Here is a 15,766-nt window from a genome sequence, read left to right on the forward strand (position 1 = left end):
GAAAGAGGATGTTTTAGTAACAAGAATGCGTATTGGACATTGTTAATTAAATCAAAGCTTACAAAGAATTGATAAACATGAGAATGGAAATTGTGATAATGTGGGTTAGTTGAAACTATAGAACATGTCCTTTTAGAATGCGAAGCTTATGAAAGAGAGCGGTCCCAGTTAAAACATGATTTAAGAAATGTAGAAATCAATGAGCTGACACTTCAGGTTCTCCTAGGACAAGGTACTAAACAAAAGTTTTTGAAAGAGTAGATCTAGTTTAAACTTCCTTTCCAAATATGCGCTTCACACTCCATTTCAGTAGGTGGCGGGAATGCACCTTTTAAGTTGGTTTGCCAACCGCCATTAAATCCTAGAAGAAGAAGTCCTGTGCTGGTTCGTTGTCCGAGTTTCTCGTTCCTGGAGTTTCCTGAGTTTTTTTTTTTTTTTTTTTACCTTGTCTGAATGTCACTAATAAATTTCCTCTGCATTTGTATCCTTGTCTCATGATCATCTATTCCGTGACAGAACGAACCAGACAAGAATGTGGATACAGCGGAGTGAGATTTTTCCTCAGGGAGAGGATAAAGGATCTTCAATTTCCTTGTTGGAGTATTTTGCTAGGTGCGCTCAAAGGACTATGGAGGAGGAGACCATGGCAGACGGCGGTCAGCTGAAAGGAGAGCCTTCACCGCTGGTCCCGAAACGGAGGAGGAGAAGGAAGAATCCCTCCGTGACTGTTCCGGTGGTCCCAGTTCCGGTGGTCCCGAGTCCGGTGGTCCCGAGTCCGGTGGTCCCAGTTCCGGTGGTCCCGAGTCCGGTGGTCCCAGTTCCGGTGGTCCCAGTTCCGGTGATCTCGAGTCCGGTGGTCCGGAGGCAGAGGAGGAGGAAGACTTCCTGCCTCCCCAATGGCCCGGAGTCCGTCCCCTCCGGTGGTCCCGAGTCCGGTGGTCCCAGTTCCGGTGATCTCGAGTCCGGTGGTCCGGAGGCAGAGGAGGAGGAAGACTTCCTGCCTCCCCAATGGCCCGGAGTCCGTTCCCTCCGGTGGTCCCGAGTCCGGTGGTCCCAGTTCCGGTGATCTCGAGTCCGGTGGTCCGGAGGCAGAGGAGGAGGAAGACTTCCTGCCTCCCCAATGGCCCGGAGGCCGTCCCCTCCGGTGGTCCCGAGTCCGGTGGTCCCGAGTCCGGTGGTCCCAGTTCCGGTGATCTCGAGTCCGGTGGTCCGGAGGCAGAGGAGGAGGAAGACTTCCTGCCTCCCCAATGGCCCGGAGGCCGTCCCCTCCGAGCAGCCCGCTGTCGTCCCGAAGGCCGTCCCCTCCGAGCAGCCCGCTGTCGTCCCGGAGGCCGTCCCCTCCGAGCAGCCCGCTGTCGTCCCAGAGGCCGTCCCCTCCGAGCAGCCCGCTGTCGTCCCGGAGGCCGTCCCCTCCGAGCAGCCCGCTGTCACCCCTGAGATCGTCTCGGAGCCGCCCACCATCAGTCCTGCCACGGCCAAGAGATTGGTCTTCCTTTTTTATGCAGTGGCGGTACTGCAGGCGTGGAGGAAGCACAGGACGTCTGCCGATCCAGAGACTGTTCCTGAGCCTGTGTCTTCGTGTGTTCACGTCACGTCTGCCGAGCCTGTGTCTTCCGACAAGATGGTCGCTGCCGAGCCTGTTCACGTCACGCCTGCCGAGCCAGTGTCTTCGGACAAGATGGCCGCCGCCGAGCCTGTTCATGTCACGCCTGCCGAGCCTGGATCTTCGGACAAGATGGCCGCCACAGAGACTGTTCACGTCACGTCTGCCGAGCCTGTGTCTTCGGACAAGATGGCCGCCGCTGAGCCGGTGGTGTCTGTTCCTGAGCCGTCTGTTCCAGTTCCTGAGCCGGTGGTGCCTGTTCCAGTTCCTGAGCCGGTGGTGTCTGTTCCAGCGCCGTGGCCGCCCGAGGGGTCGTCTCCGCCGTGGCCGCCCGAGGGGTCGTTCCACCCTGGTCGCCAGATGGACTGTCCCTCCCGTCCCGCCCTGGTCTGTCCCTCCCGTCCCGCCTGTCTGTCTCGTTACCCTCCTTGTTTGTGTTTGTAGTCCTGTGCTGGTTCGTTGTCCGAGTTTCTCGTTCCTGGAGTTTCCTGAGTTTTTGTTTTGTACCTTGTCTGAATGTCACTAATAAATTTCCTCTGCATTTGTATCCTTGTCTTGTGATCATCTATTCCGTGACATAAGAGCCCTCATATTACGGACGAGACCGCCTATGCCGAGTCCGAGTCAAGTGCGAGTCTTTGAAGGGTCGGGGTCCGAGTCGAGACCGAGTCCGTTGATTTTCAAATTCAGTCGAGTTAAGTTAGGATGAGATATGCGCTCCAGTTAACGTGCAATGCAAGAGACCGCGCGGGCGCCTCCATGATATATTGTCTGTTATTTGCTTCTTATTCATTAAATCCAGGCAATTGGTTGATGAAAAATGGATTAAAATTAAGATACAATTTATCCAAAACGAAATTCACTTTAAAGAAAGGCTTTTTACAAAACTTAATGAAGTGGTCAAAATCATGTCTGACCCACTCCATGTCTCATATTGCCCATCCTATCTTACTCGTGCTGTTCACTTTTCATAATCAACATAAATGGAAAAGAAATAACATTATAATATTTTAACAAATATGAAACATGTGCTTATTTAATGGCTACAACAGTATAGTATGCCTACAGACTCTCTATTTGTACAAATTGCTACACATTCATTTAGTTCTGAATTTTGCACACAAGTTGAAAGGCATTTGTTAAAATCAAGTTCACGGATAATTGTGTGTGCATTTATTAATCATTATGATACTAAAAGTAGGCTATGCTATGTACAAAAAATCAGATGAGCCCAGAATATGAACACAGTTACACGTTAAGCATTTTCCTCCCATAGAAAACCATTATAAGAACGCTTAATGTGGCTTAATGCAAATTAGAATGTCCCCTTATTATGTTGAAATAAGATATTATGTTGAAATAACAATTCAATGTAATGCAAACACAAGATTTTTGTAGAACTTCAATGGCGAATAAAGGCGAATAAAGACTAACCAGACAAATAACAACATTGAACACTACACAAACAGTAATTTAATTTTTTTCATTTAGGCAATTCATTTTCCATAGTGACACAGGAGGTGCCGGATCCAATAAAAAAAGGTTCCGGATCCAACGTCGGAGGTGACGGAACATGTTCCGGCGTGTTCCGGCTCAAATGAAGCCCTCTGCCTATTTTTTCTAAACTGCTTCAACAGTGCTGCTCTGTCATCAACATGTTAAGCCCACCCTGACTTTTTTAATCATAGTTAGGACATGCAGAGCAAATAAAAATGTTCTAGTGGTATGTATTCTAGTGGACTAGTGATGGGGACGAGACCGCCTATGCCGAGTCAGAGTCAAGACCGAGTCTTTGAAGGAACAAGTCCGAGACGAGTCCGAGAAAGCAGAAATCGGTCTCGAGACCGGTCTCGTACTGAGAACCTCCTTAGATAATTATTTGCATTTGTAAAGATTGTCACTGTGTAATGTAACACACATGATTATGTGTTTGTGCTGTTTTTTGTCCACATAAGATAAAACTGGTGTAATATTGAATCTGTTTTGCATTTGGCAGCAGTGGCTTGTTTTTGGCCTGACATTTCTGAAGATTAAATGATATTGTATGTTATTTATCACTTTCCATCTTTTCCTCCATCAGATGGAGAGATTTCAGTGCAACTGCAAATAGAAAGCAATTATTTAGTTGTGTTTAGTCTGGTATTAGTTGGCCTCGGCTGTTGTATTTGATCAATTTCAGCGAGCTATACTCAGGCGTGGATGTGTGTGTGAAGACTTCGCTCCTCAGCATACATATGTAGATCTGTTCTGCAGTCGTACTTTGGTAAGTATAATAGATCATTTGCATTTGGACGTCTAGTCCCAGTTCATGAGCAAACAGAATTCCTTTGCTTCATTTAATTTGTGTAATGAAAAGATGACACGAATATTCAAAGAGAGGAAATTGCAATAACAGTAATTAGCATTTTCGTCTCAAACAGAAGATTGGGTCTTTGTAATTGTAAAAGAAAATGCTTATTTTTGCTCCTCCCAGGCAAGTGAGGTATACAGTAAAACCAAAATGTTAAAAAGATCAGCTATGAACATATATATGAGTTCTGAGATAACACTTGAGTTCTGTATTGTGTGTTTGTGAACAGATACTTTCCTCTCTATGTTATGACTTAAGATATATTATTAGATATGGAGTCATAATTCAAAAATGTTCTCTCAATATTATAAGATATTAAGCAATACGTTTATCGACATTATTAGATACTTGGTCCTGAGAGCATTTCTCATTATGAGTTACTAGTTATAAGGCATATTTATGACATTAAAGGTATAGCGGAGGATGTTTTACTTCCTGGTGGGTAACCTATACTATTGGTCCTCCTAATTGTCAATCGAACCATCAAGAAGTTAGTTCTTGAAACTGAGACAAAAGCAAATATCTGAGGGTACGTTTACACAACAACAATGTACTGAAAACAGAAAAGTATTTCCTTTGCTTTTTTTGTGTACAGACGACATTGTCAAAACAATCCCTGTTCACAAGCATTCGCAAAAATGACTGAAACACTGTATTAGTTATGCAAGGCCAGTAGATGGCGATGCCACTTTGTAAAGAAAAACTACGCGTCTATAGACTGAACACCTAATCCGCATGCCCATTTTCACAAATTCGAATTTTCGAGTCAATAATGGTATCATATAGCCAGACCTACATCATGATGTTAGGTCTGGCAACTCACCATTGGCACGGCTCAATCCGAGTGGCGGGATAAACGGTTGTCTTTCAAATTCCCTCTGCATGCAATAGGACAGCGCTACAACCAACCAGGGCCCGGTTTCCCAATAACGTTGTCTCTTAGCGCGCTACGAAGACTCGTAAGGTATAACTTAACTAAAGGTATACCATTACTAGGCGTGTACCCCGAACTATACCTTAGAAAGCTGCTTAAGATATCCCTTCTTACGTGCGACGTTACCCGGTGCTGTCTGTGGCGATGGTGCTGAATCTGTTGATATCGATGACTCGAGAATCAATTATTCTCTTGTCCAGGTGCTGTTTCACTGTTATATGCTAGAAACTGGTGTTCTTTATAAAAGAAGCACTTCAGAAATAGTTGAAATAACATTTATTAGGACTATTGGATATTATAAAAAAACTATAATAGCCTATAATAGCATAGCCTACATATAAATTGTAACATATATTGCTGCCACAATAACCATTTCAAAATGTTTACGTGCTTTCATCTCTTTACCATTTTTGTTCGCTGAGGTGGAGCTGCGATGAAATATTGTTCTTGTAAATACTTTCCAGCATTTCAGTAATAAAAGTTTACATCTTATGTACGGTGCTCGGCAGTGATCAAAAAGGATTTCAACAGTGAATTTTGAACCTCTTCTTGTAAACTCAGAGATGTGGATTCAGACGGCAATTAAATTAGCACATGACCTGTTTGTCAAAAAACAGTAGGTACTAATTTGGCCAGGGATTTTTACGCGGGTTGGGTGAGAAAAAACACTGATATTATGGATTCGGACGGCACTAAAATCACCGACTTACCCCTGTAAATGTTTAAAATACCGGACGAGCCCATGAGAAACAATATTAGCGTCCGAATATAACTTAACTGACAGTAGCCTATGCTTTCACTGGCCTTTAAAAGCGCTCTTTTATTAAATTAATAATATCATATATAATAATAATATAATTAACATTCTAACAACAATCAGTGTGATTGACAATTCTTTGCATGAAAACACTTGAATTAGCCTAAATGAACTGTCTGTGTGTATTAAAACTTCAGAATTATTTTCATATAGACCTGCAACAGTGATAAGGTAAAGCTAAGAGTGGTCCAGACCAACCTTACGAAAGTGTGACTTACAGAAGATATACTTAGCGTACAAACATGTCGGGAATCGTGCCATAACGTTAAAGGAGAACTTGGTAACTTTTTTAACTTAATAAAACTGTCTAGAAATCATTTGGATGGTTAAACAACCTGTTCTGGTGATATTGGTGACTTTCCCCGCTCCCCCCAGCGTTCCCAGGCAGAAAACCAACCTTGCAACTTGCAACACTACCGTCCCGGCAAGTTAGAAATTGGAAGTCTCGTGAGAAGCGAGAACTAGAACGAGAACGAGCGCGAAACACAAATTGCTTTACGGCAATTCGACATAAACACACACGCATGTATGATGTATTACCAGATTACCCACCTCGGTAGACATAGCTCCACACGATACAGTTGGCTTTTTAAAAAAAAACAAACAAAAAAAACAACTTCCTCAAAATCTCCATGATGCCCTCTTTATGTTTCAGAAAGTATATGTTCCTTGTATTACACAAAAAGGTAGTACTGTATGCTTTCCAGAAGCAAAGAGTCTTAGGGCCCTATTTTAACGATCTGAAACGCAAGTATCAAACGCGAAACGCAAGTAACTTTGTAGGCGGATCTCGCAAATCTAAAATGAGTTGGTCTGAAGTACATTACTCATAGGTGTGGTTTTGGGCGTAACATGAAATAAACCAATCAGAACGTCATCTCTCATCCCTTTAAAAGCAGGTGCGCTTGTTCCATGGCGTATTGCTATTATACTGGCGGATTTGCCAGGCGCGTGCCAGGAGCAGTTCACAGCCGAGGAGACCGACGTTCTCGTCAGGGCCGTAAAAGACAGAGAAGTGACATTGTATGGGGAAGGGAAAAACCCACCCAAATTAGCTTCGGTTAAACAGGCGTATAATAATTTGGGTAAATGTGTCAGCTAGATTTATGCCTATTTTTTCACATCTGCTTGAACACCACAATGATTTCCCTTGTGTGGTAATATTTTTCCTTGTAATTCTGAATGGTTTGCAAAAATGGCAACTGCTACGTTTGTGCAGATGAGAGAATCAAAGTGTATGCGCTTTGTGCACACGCTACATTATGGCCAAGCATGCGCCTTTAAAATAGCATCTGAATAACGCGCCACTGACTTTAGACTAGGTTTTTCCTGGTCTGTGGCGGAATTATTTTCTGGAACTGCAAAATAGCACCAGGGAACGTTTGCGCCGGAACACGCCTCCTCTTTTTGCTGAACCGCCCCATGGAGCGCATGTTCATTCCCTAATTTACCGACGTGCGTCTGTGGAGGGAAAAGTCTGCTGTGCGTCGGGTGCAAAATAGGAATGATGCAAAGTCAATTGTGCTGGGTGCAAGATATGGCCCTTGATGTCACATTGATGTTCCCAGAAACACTCCAGAAAAACTCCTAATGACAACGTCTGGCAACAATGAATAAGCACCAGTCAAAGAAAATGGTCAACGCTGAACTGTAGTGAAAATGCCAAGCAGGACATTGTGATATTTGAGAAGTGATTTCAGATGTAGTATTTGATTAAACTTTGAGTACGTCAGCGCACACTGCTGTCACCATAGATGTGCCACAGCGAGCATCTCCTCTCATTAGTCCTATAGGGAGAAGTTTCCTCCTCACAGGTTGTCAGACTAGACACATGGCTTTGAAATGACAGATGTGTCTGAAAGAACGGTTACTTCCAAAACAAAGACACCAAGAATAACAGAGAAAGAAAGAAAGAAAGAAAGAAAGAAAGAAAGAAAGAAAGAAAGAAAGAAAGAAAGAAAGAAAGAAAGAAAGAAAGAAAGAAAAACATTTTATCTTACCACTAGGAGTTCTCCTAAATTGCAGTAAATGTTCTTAGGGTAAGGGTCTTAAAACCTGTTCACAAAGCTGCTGAGACCAAATTTTACTAAGGAATTGATAGAAGTCTTAAGCTAAGAGAAAGGGCAGGGTTGACCTCGTTGCTATGGATGATGTCAACATGCTTTCTAACTATGACCACAGTGATTGGCTGATGGGGGATGATTGGCTGTCAGTGACTTGATCATATAAATATTGAAGAACGAGGTATCATGTTGCCATATTCAAATAAAGATTTTAAAATACAAATGTTGCAATATTCAAATAAAGATTTTAAAATGTAGGCTAAAGTGTCAAAGCAAATTAATCAAGTATATAAATAAATAATTAATATAAATAAATAATTAAGTATATATTCATCTAATTGCTTTTAACCCTCTGAGGTCGAGAAACGCGCCGACGCGTTTTGCTGGATTTTTTTCACATAGCAGCAACATAAACTTAAATTACTCCGTCATTTATGGTTATACAGAAAAAAGAAATATAAAAAAATAATCTGTGATATTTCTACTTTTGTATGTGTCCACTTACAATCAAATCAAAACATTGTGCTTTTGTAAAATAAAGAAAATAAACAGGGTGTGCGTTCTGCCTCTCCGTCGCGGTGAACTTTTTTTTCTTGAGCACGTCTATAAACTGAAACAAAACTCAGCGAATACTTCTCACACATTTATGAGCCATATACCTTTATACACATTTAAGTGTGTACTTTTAAATGATCGGATTCAAACTGAAAACAAATATTCTCTGTTTAAGTAATTTGTATAAAACCAACAGGATGTCCAGTATCTCAAACGCTTGCTAATTACTTTTTAATTCGACACGCCCACTCGCGCAAAAGAGATTCACATGCAAATCTCCACATGGGACGCGAACGCCCTCGTTACCTCAAACACAAAACACCAAAACACTTCACAAGTCTCTGCTTTTCGTCGAGTTTGGAAGACGCGTCTGAGCTTACATGGATTTACCTCAGAAGAAGAAGAACGCGATTTGAAGACAAGAAAGATGTAAGGTAAGAAATTCTTACTTATTAGTTTATGGTATTGTTGCATAAACTTCACATTGCAGTTGAACTGTTGCTAGATATATGGTGAATATTATACTATTTAGACCCGTGTTTACTGTTAAATACTGTTTGTGGATATCTGCTCAAACATAGATATGTATAACCATAATGTTTAATATTTTGGAGCGCGATGGCGTTTGAATGTATCATATTTTGGAGCGCGCTGTGGTATCACATTTTGGAGCGCGCTGTGCGTTTGAATGTACACTGTATCATATTTTGGAGCGCGCTGTGGGTTTGAGTATCATATTTTGGAGCGCGATTGCGTTTGAAAGGAAAAATGCACCAAACATTAGGCTTTATGTTTTTACTATTATCTCATTTCATATCATCATAACGAATGGAAACATTTGAAGTAACATATGATAATCAATATATTTTTCTCTAGCGTAGTTGTTCTTGAAATCTTTTGGAAGATTTAATTTATTGTTATTATTATTTTATGCAGCACTGCGTAGCCTATGCCTACAAGGCACAACAAACCTGGTGTTCATTATATATTGTTGGAAACATGTGTGTGTGTGTGTGTGTGTATTCTGTGAATTTTAAAAAGAAATTTTAACCAGAAAAATCTAAAATCTATTCCCAAAATCGTGCAGCCCTATAGTTTCTCTTGATATCAGTATGTTCACAGTTTTTTCTTTTCTTTTTTTCTTTCAGGGACCAGATGCAACTGAGTCCTGCTGACTTCAACATTCACATGAGTCTCTGTACATGAACATGGTAAAGTGAAAATCAAACACCTTGGAAATGAAAGGTATGTACAATGTTTTTAGGAATGGCACAAAGGTCTCTATCTTTGGATCATTGTTTTCAATGTGCTCTTTTGTCATTTGTATTTTTGGATTGTGTTGTGTTGTAAATAAATCCAAACAATCTAAAAGCCATTCTTTTTTAAATCTCCTCATTCTTTGTGCAAGGTTGCTCTGAAAGACAGGGCCTGATCGCTCCTAATAGGGCAGTTAGGGGAGTGTCTTTGTCTTTCTCAGGTGTTAAAACCTTACATATTCATGAGATGATCACACCTCTTCGCATATGGCTTTGTCACACAAAACACGTCTTAGAAATTTTAAATCAATATATTGTCTTATCTGAATGAGCAGTCAGGGTGATTTTCACATAGTTTTGGAGCAAATATTCTAGGCTATGTCATACAATTTTCAAAAGTCTTGTGAAGAAATAATCAGTATGGGTTTCATGGCCTTATTTCAGTGAGAATTTTTTTTTGTATTTTCACAAACCACGCATAAATGTCATTATCTCAAAACTACAAACTTTTACATACATGCTGCTGATATATTATTGTAGCAGAGTTTGTGCTGAATACAGTGTAATTAGACTTTAGCCATGAAAATGTCACTAGTAACAGAAAAAAACACAAATGTCAGAGCATGTCAGAACACCTCCAGAGCCCAGAAAACAGCTCAGACCTCAGAGGGTTAACTACATATACAGCTGACTCGCCTAGTTACCTCGACAGTTTTCTGCATCCCTCCGCCACCCCGACTCCTCACTCTTGGCCCAGCCAGGGATATTGCAGGAACTCTGGGTGTGGGCTAAATTCAGAGCTCGGATCCCTCAATCCCCTCGAACAGCACACCAAATATGCTTATTTTACACGTTTACTCTATTCGAACTAGTGAAAACAACAGCCACAGGCCATTATTTTCTTATTTATTTATTAAAGATTTATTTTTCACATTTTTGCCTTTTATATTATGATAGGATAGTGAGCAGACAGGCAGCGAAGTGGAAGAGAGAAAGGGAGGGGGAGGGGGGTATGTAGTATTTGATTAAACTTTGAGTACGTCACTGCTGTCATCATAGATGTGTCACAGCGAGCATCTCCTCTCATTAGTCCTATAGGGAGACGTTTCCTCCTCACAGGTTGGCAGACTAGACACAAAATATGGAGGATGCCCCTGTGGAACTTGGTGAAGAACCTTCATTCAGGATTTAAAGACATTAAACATAGCATGGAACGATGTGGAGACCCTCGCCCAGGACCAGAAACGCTGGAAAGCCCTTGTTGCCGATTGTAAAAAATTAATTTATTCAACACATCAAGCCCTAGAACATGACATCACATCCTGTTGCAAAGTAATTTTGCATACAGTGTGACTGCACCATACTGTAAATCTTACTATGGCAAGGTCTGTTTTTCGGTAAATCAGTTAGGATGATTGGGGGAATGTCACGCCACATAATTAATATTTACTGAATTGCAATTTTGTTCAACAAAATGAGCCAGAACAAATCATTTTTGATGATTTCTTAATATGGTTTTCATCTTGTTTCATCACTTCACATTGAATTGCCCCATTTTAAAGAATTGGGGATAAACTGGAGCATTCAGAGATATAAAGTGTTTTTCCAGCAGTCCATAAAATTGTTAACATATTCTGCAGATGACATTTCTAACATTGATTAATAATATCACCTAATCTAATGTGTATTAACATGTCTTATGTACAGTGTTGGGAGTAACGCGTTACAAAAGTAATTAATTACTGTAATGCATTGCTTTTTGCTGTAACGCGGTAATGTAAGGCATTACTGGGGGGAAAAAAAGTAATATTTTACTCGGTACAAATGTCAGTAACGCGCGTTACAAGCATTGTTAGTTAACCTGGAATAAAGTGGTAGTTTTTTTTTTTCTTCATACAAATTCGCCAAAATCACCGCGAGATCAGCAGAGGAGAAACGTCCGCGCAAAATGTTTCACTTCCTGTACGTTAATCAGACAGAGCCGAGATGAGTGAGCCTGCAGCGGATAGTACATTCTCAACAGCGAGAGAGGGAATTTCCTGCTTACCAGTCGCAGTGGTCCAGCGCCGTTTCCATGGCAACTCTGCGCCGCGGCCGCTCCAGTGTTTGAAAGCGACATGAATGTTCAAAGTTCACGCGCACGGCAATTGATTAGACCACGTCAAAATCATGCAGCATTTACAAACATCTAGAATTAGAACATTACTTAAATAAAAATCTCATTAATATTAAATTATACATTTAAAACTGATTTTGGAGATCTATGACTCGTTCATAGACCAAATGGCCTATGCCCACACTATACTGCAGTCACTCACAATAATAATTAAAATAAAATAAAAATATTTGGCTTAGTTATTATTCATTAGTTATTTTTATTTTTGCTAAAGTTTAAGCCTAAAGTTTACCCCGGGCTTAAAGTAAAAAGATGTCTGTACCATGCGTCCATGCAAAGTACCATGGTAATATTTGAGGTACCATGGTTATATCTGAGGTAGTATGTACCATGGTAATATGTACGGCAGAATGTACCATGGTTATTTCTGAGGTACTAGGGCATGTACCATGGTAAATCTGAGGTACCATACTATGTACCATAGTAACATACTGTATAGTATAGTACTTCAGATATTATCATGGTACCATGATAATATCTGAAGTACTATAAAGTTTGTACCATGGTTATATCTGAGGTACCATACTATGTACCATAGTAACATCTACAGTACCATGCAATGTACCATGGTACCATGATAATATCTGAAGTACTATATAGTATGTACCATGGTTAGATGTAAGGTACCATGGTACTACCATGGTACTACTATGGTATACCATGGTATGTACTATAGTACATCATGGTAAAATTTCTTATGGGTCCAAGCTCAGTCGGATACCACATCACCTTCTACTGGATGTGTAATGAGCTAATTGAGCATCATACGCTACATTTAGATTGCCAAATTCATATTTGCAGTTATTTTGGTGAGAGTAACTTAAAAGTAATGCAATAGTAGTGTAATGCCTTACATTTTAAATACAGTAATATTGTAATGTAACGAATTACTTTGAAATGACAGTAACAAGTAATAAATAACGCATTACAGTTTCGAAGTAACTTGCCCAACACTGCTTATGTATGCATGTATGAACTTGTTCATGAGTAATTCATTACAGATACATTTTTAAATATAAAATATATTTGAATTTCATTCCATTTTAATTATACTCCATTAAATCTAAATTTGAATTCTAAATCCTGTTCCAATCCAAATTCATTCAATTTCACTACTTGAATTGACATGTAAAAGGCAAGAGGTAGAGTTAAAGGTAAAGCTGTTTAAGGTGACAGTATCTATTACATGGGAATTTGACTATAAAAATTGTTAAGCTAATAGGATTGATATATTTGTAGCATGTGAAGAAAAGGTGTGAATAAAACCATGAAAAAATTTGTATTTACTAAATTACAAGCAATTTTTCTCAAATAATAGCAAGTAGAACAGTGAATTAAATGTGACATTTTGAAGTGATGATTATCCATTTAAGTTGTACCCGACTCCGTGATTCTATGGACCAACTTTTGTCACTCTTTCCACATATATATATTTACAGTGTGTTTTTTCATCAACGTTGTCTTTGTCATATCATGGCACACTTTCCAAAATCATACAGGAAAGAGCAGAGGGGCTCAAATCTTAAAACAAAAGGTGGTGAAGCTGCTAGTTTGAGCCCGAGGGAGAAGAGAGCTGTGGAGAGAGAAAAAAGAGCCTGAAAGATGAACGGTAAGCTGTCTCTCTGTGCCAGTGGTGTGATAGAGGGAGGTTAAGGACACACAGTGAGGAACCTGCACTGCTGGGCAGACAATCTTAACAGTGCAACACCGTTTCTCCACACTCAGCACGACACCTTAACACCCACAACATATACCTCTCACACAAATACACACATAACTCACAACAGCCAAAGCTATAACAACAAAGTAACACACTCATACAGAGACACACACACGTCGTTCTGACCGACAACAGTGTCCATTGTTCTGTCGCTCTCTTTCAATCCAGTGGTTGAATACCTTTTCTTAACTTTAGTATTCTTAATCAAGGAGATTTATAAAAATCTGAGAAAGTTATCCATTAGAAAGACTTTCATTTTTTGCTTTGTTCCAGAGTTTAGAGACTTGACTTGACCTTTACCAACCTGCAAAGTGGATCAGACTTTATGCCGATAGTAAGAGATTAATCTCGGATGAAATGGCAATGTTTTAGACCAGCCTCAAACTGTCAAATTAGTGTTTGGCCTGGAGTGAATTGATCACATCCTCCAACAAACAGCTCTAAATGTGAATCATTAGCAGTGTGTCTGCCATCACCAATCAGAGAGGTATTGAGGATGAATGATCAATATGCCATCACACCACATTACCTCCTTACATTCACAAATGTCTCATTTTTCAATATCTCACATTTCTGCTTATTAACGATCACATCAAAAAGCCTCAATAATGCTTAGCTGGGGAATAAACTAAACCAATAATCCACAAAAAAAAACATGTGATTTACACCTAAAATCACTTTAACACAAGTCTTAATCAGTTTTATTTTAGTAGCATTGATATACTATTATAGTTTTTCTTGATATTATGAATTAGATTGTATGTTTTCTATAATCTTTTTTCACCTAAATTTTACAGTGGAACAATAGACGTGGAGGGAGGGTGGGGGTCTTGAATGGGGGAGTAGTGGGGCCGGTGGAAGAGGTCCCGATGAACCTGGTGATGTGGCTAGCCTTGGCGATGTCGTAGGGATGGCCTCCCAAGGTGAAACAATGGGTGGTGAGGACCAGGGTGGAGCTGGGGGTGAGTGTGACCAAACCAGAGTCAGGGATGCCGGTGGATTGGGTGACGTTGGAGGGATGGAAGATCCTGCTGGAGCCACAGGACTGGAGGACCCAGGCGGCGATGGTGGGACAAGGGACGGCGATAAGGTTGCAGGGATGACAAGCCACGGTGGACCCAAGGGAACAAGGAGCCACGGTAGAGCCCATGGACCAAAGCAGAGCTAGGAGCTGGGAAGCCCTAGGTGAAGCTGGGGAGCTTGGTGGAATCAACGGAGACAGAGGAGCCAAGAGGTTAGGCGGAACCAGTGGAGGAGGAAGCGTCAGGGAACTATTCAGGACCATTGACTCCAGTAAGCCAAAAGATGCTAGTAGAGATGGAGAAATCTTGGGGGTGGGAGTCCATTGGATTGTGTGGAGATTTATGAGGGTTATTCCTAAGGGCCACCAAACTTGGGAGGTCTGGGTCTGTGTTGGGTGCAGGCTTTGGTTCCGTTATGTCCTCTTGAGGATTTAGGGCAGGAATGGCTGGAATGGGCACAGAGTGTGGAACACGCTTCCTCTTTTGCTTCTTCCACTGTGAGGGGAGAATCAGTCATCCACAAAGCATACTCAATGTAATGGAGCAGAGAACAACTGGACTCCCCCATGGGCATGAGGTGGAGGAGGTGTTTGTCTAGCTCACTCCAAAAGCACATCTTCAACGTGCTCTCATTCCAATTTACTTGATGGCACAGCTCTAAAATGTCCTCAACAAAATCTTCCAGGGGACAACCCTCTTGATACAGGGAAAAGGGTTGGTCCTCGATGTGGATGTCAACTGCTGTTGGACAGTGGTTTTAAAGGCCAGAGAAAAGGCAAAACTCTAGAAAACTGCAGGCACACTAAGAACCAAACTTAACAATGCCGAGAACGGACAAGAACAGAACCAAACAGGGGATATAAATAAACAGGGTTAAATAAGGCACCACACAAGACATATGTGAGCACAATCATAAATGAGGGAAACCAAATCAGTGACTATATGGAAACCAAATGAGGACATAACGGAACATGATAACAAGTGATATGAGAACGAAACTCAGGAACATATCTAAATACAAACCTAAATGTGACAACAGTTATTTTAAAGTGTAATAATTCTTCACAATATTGTGCTTTTACTGTGTTTCTAATCGCATAAATGCAGCCTTGGTGAGTATTAGAGACTTCTTTCAAAAATTAAAAAAAATCTTACAGAGCTCAAACGTTGAATTGCCATTTCTTCCACCATGTGGAATAAATTAATAGAAAAACAAAGTGCACCTTTTGTCTGAATATGGAGCTGATGTTATAGTGTAAATTTAGAAGGT

This window comes from Leuciscus leuciscus (assembly GCF_965113295.1).
Source record: "Leuciscus leuciscus genome assembly, chromosome: 1".
Taxonomy (NCBI): Eukaryota; Metazoa; Chordata; class Actinopteri; order Cypriniformes; family Leuciscidae; genus Leuciscus; species Leuciscus leuciscus.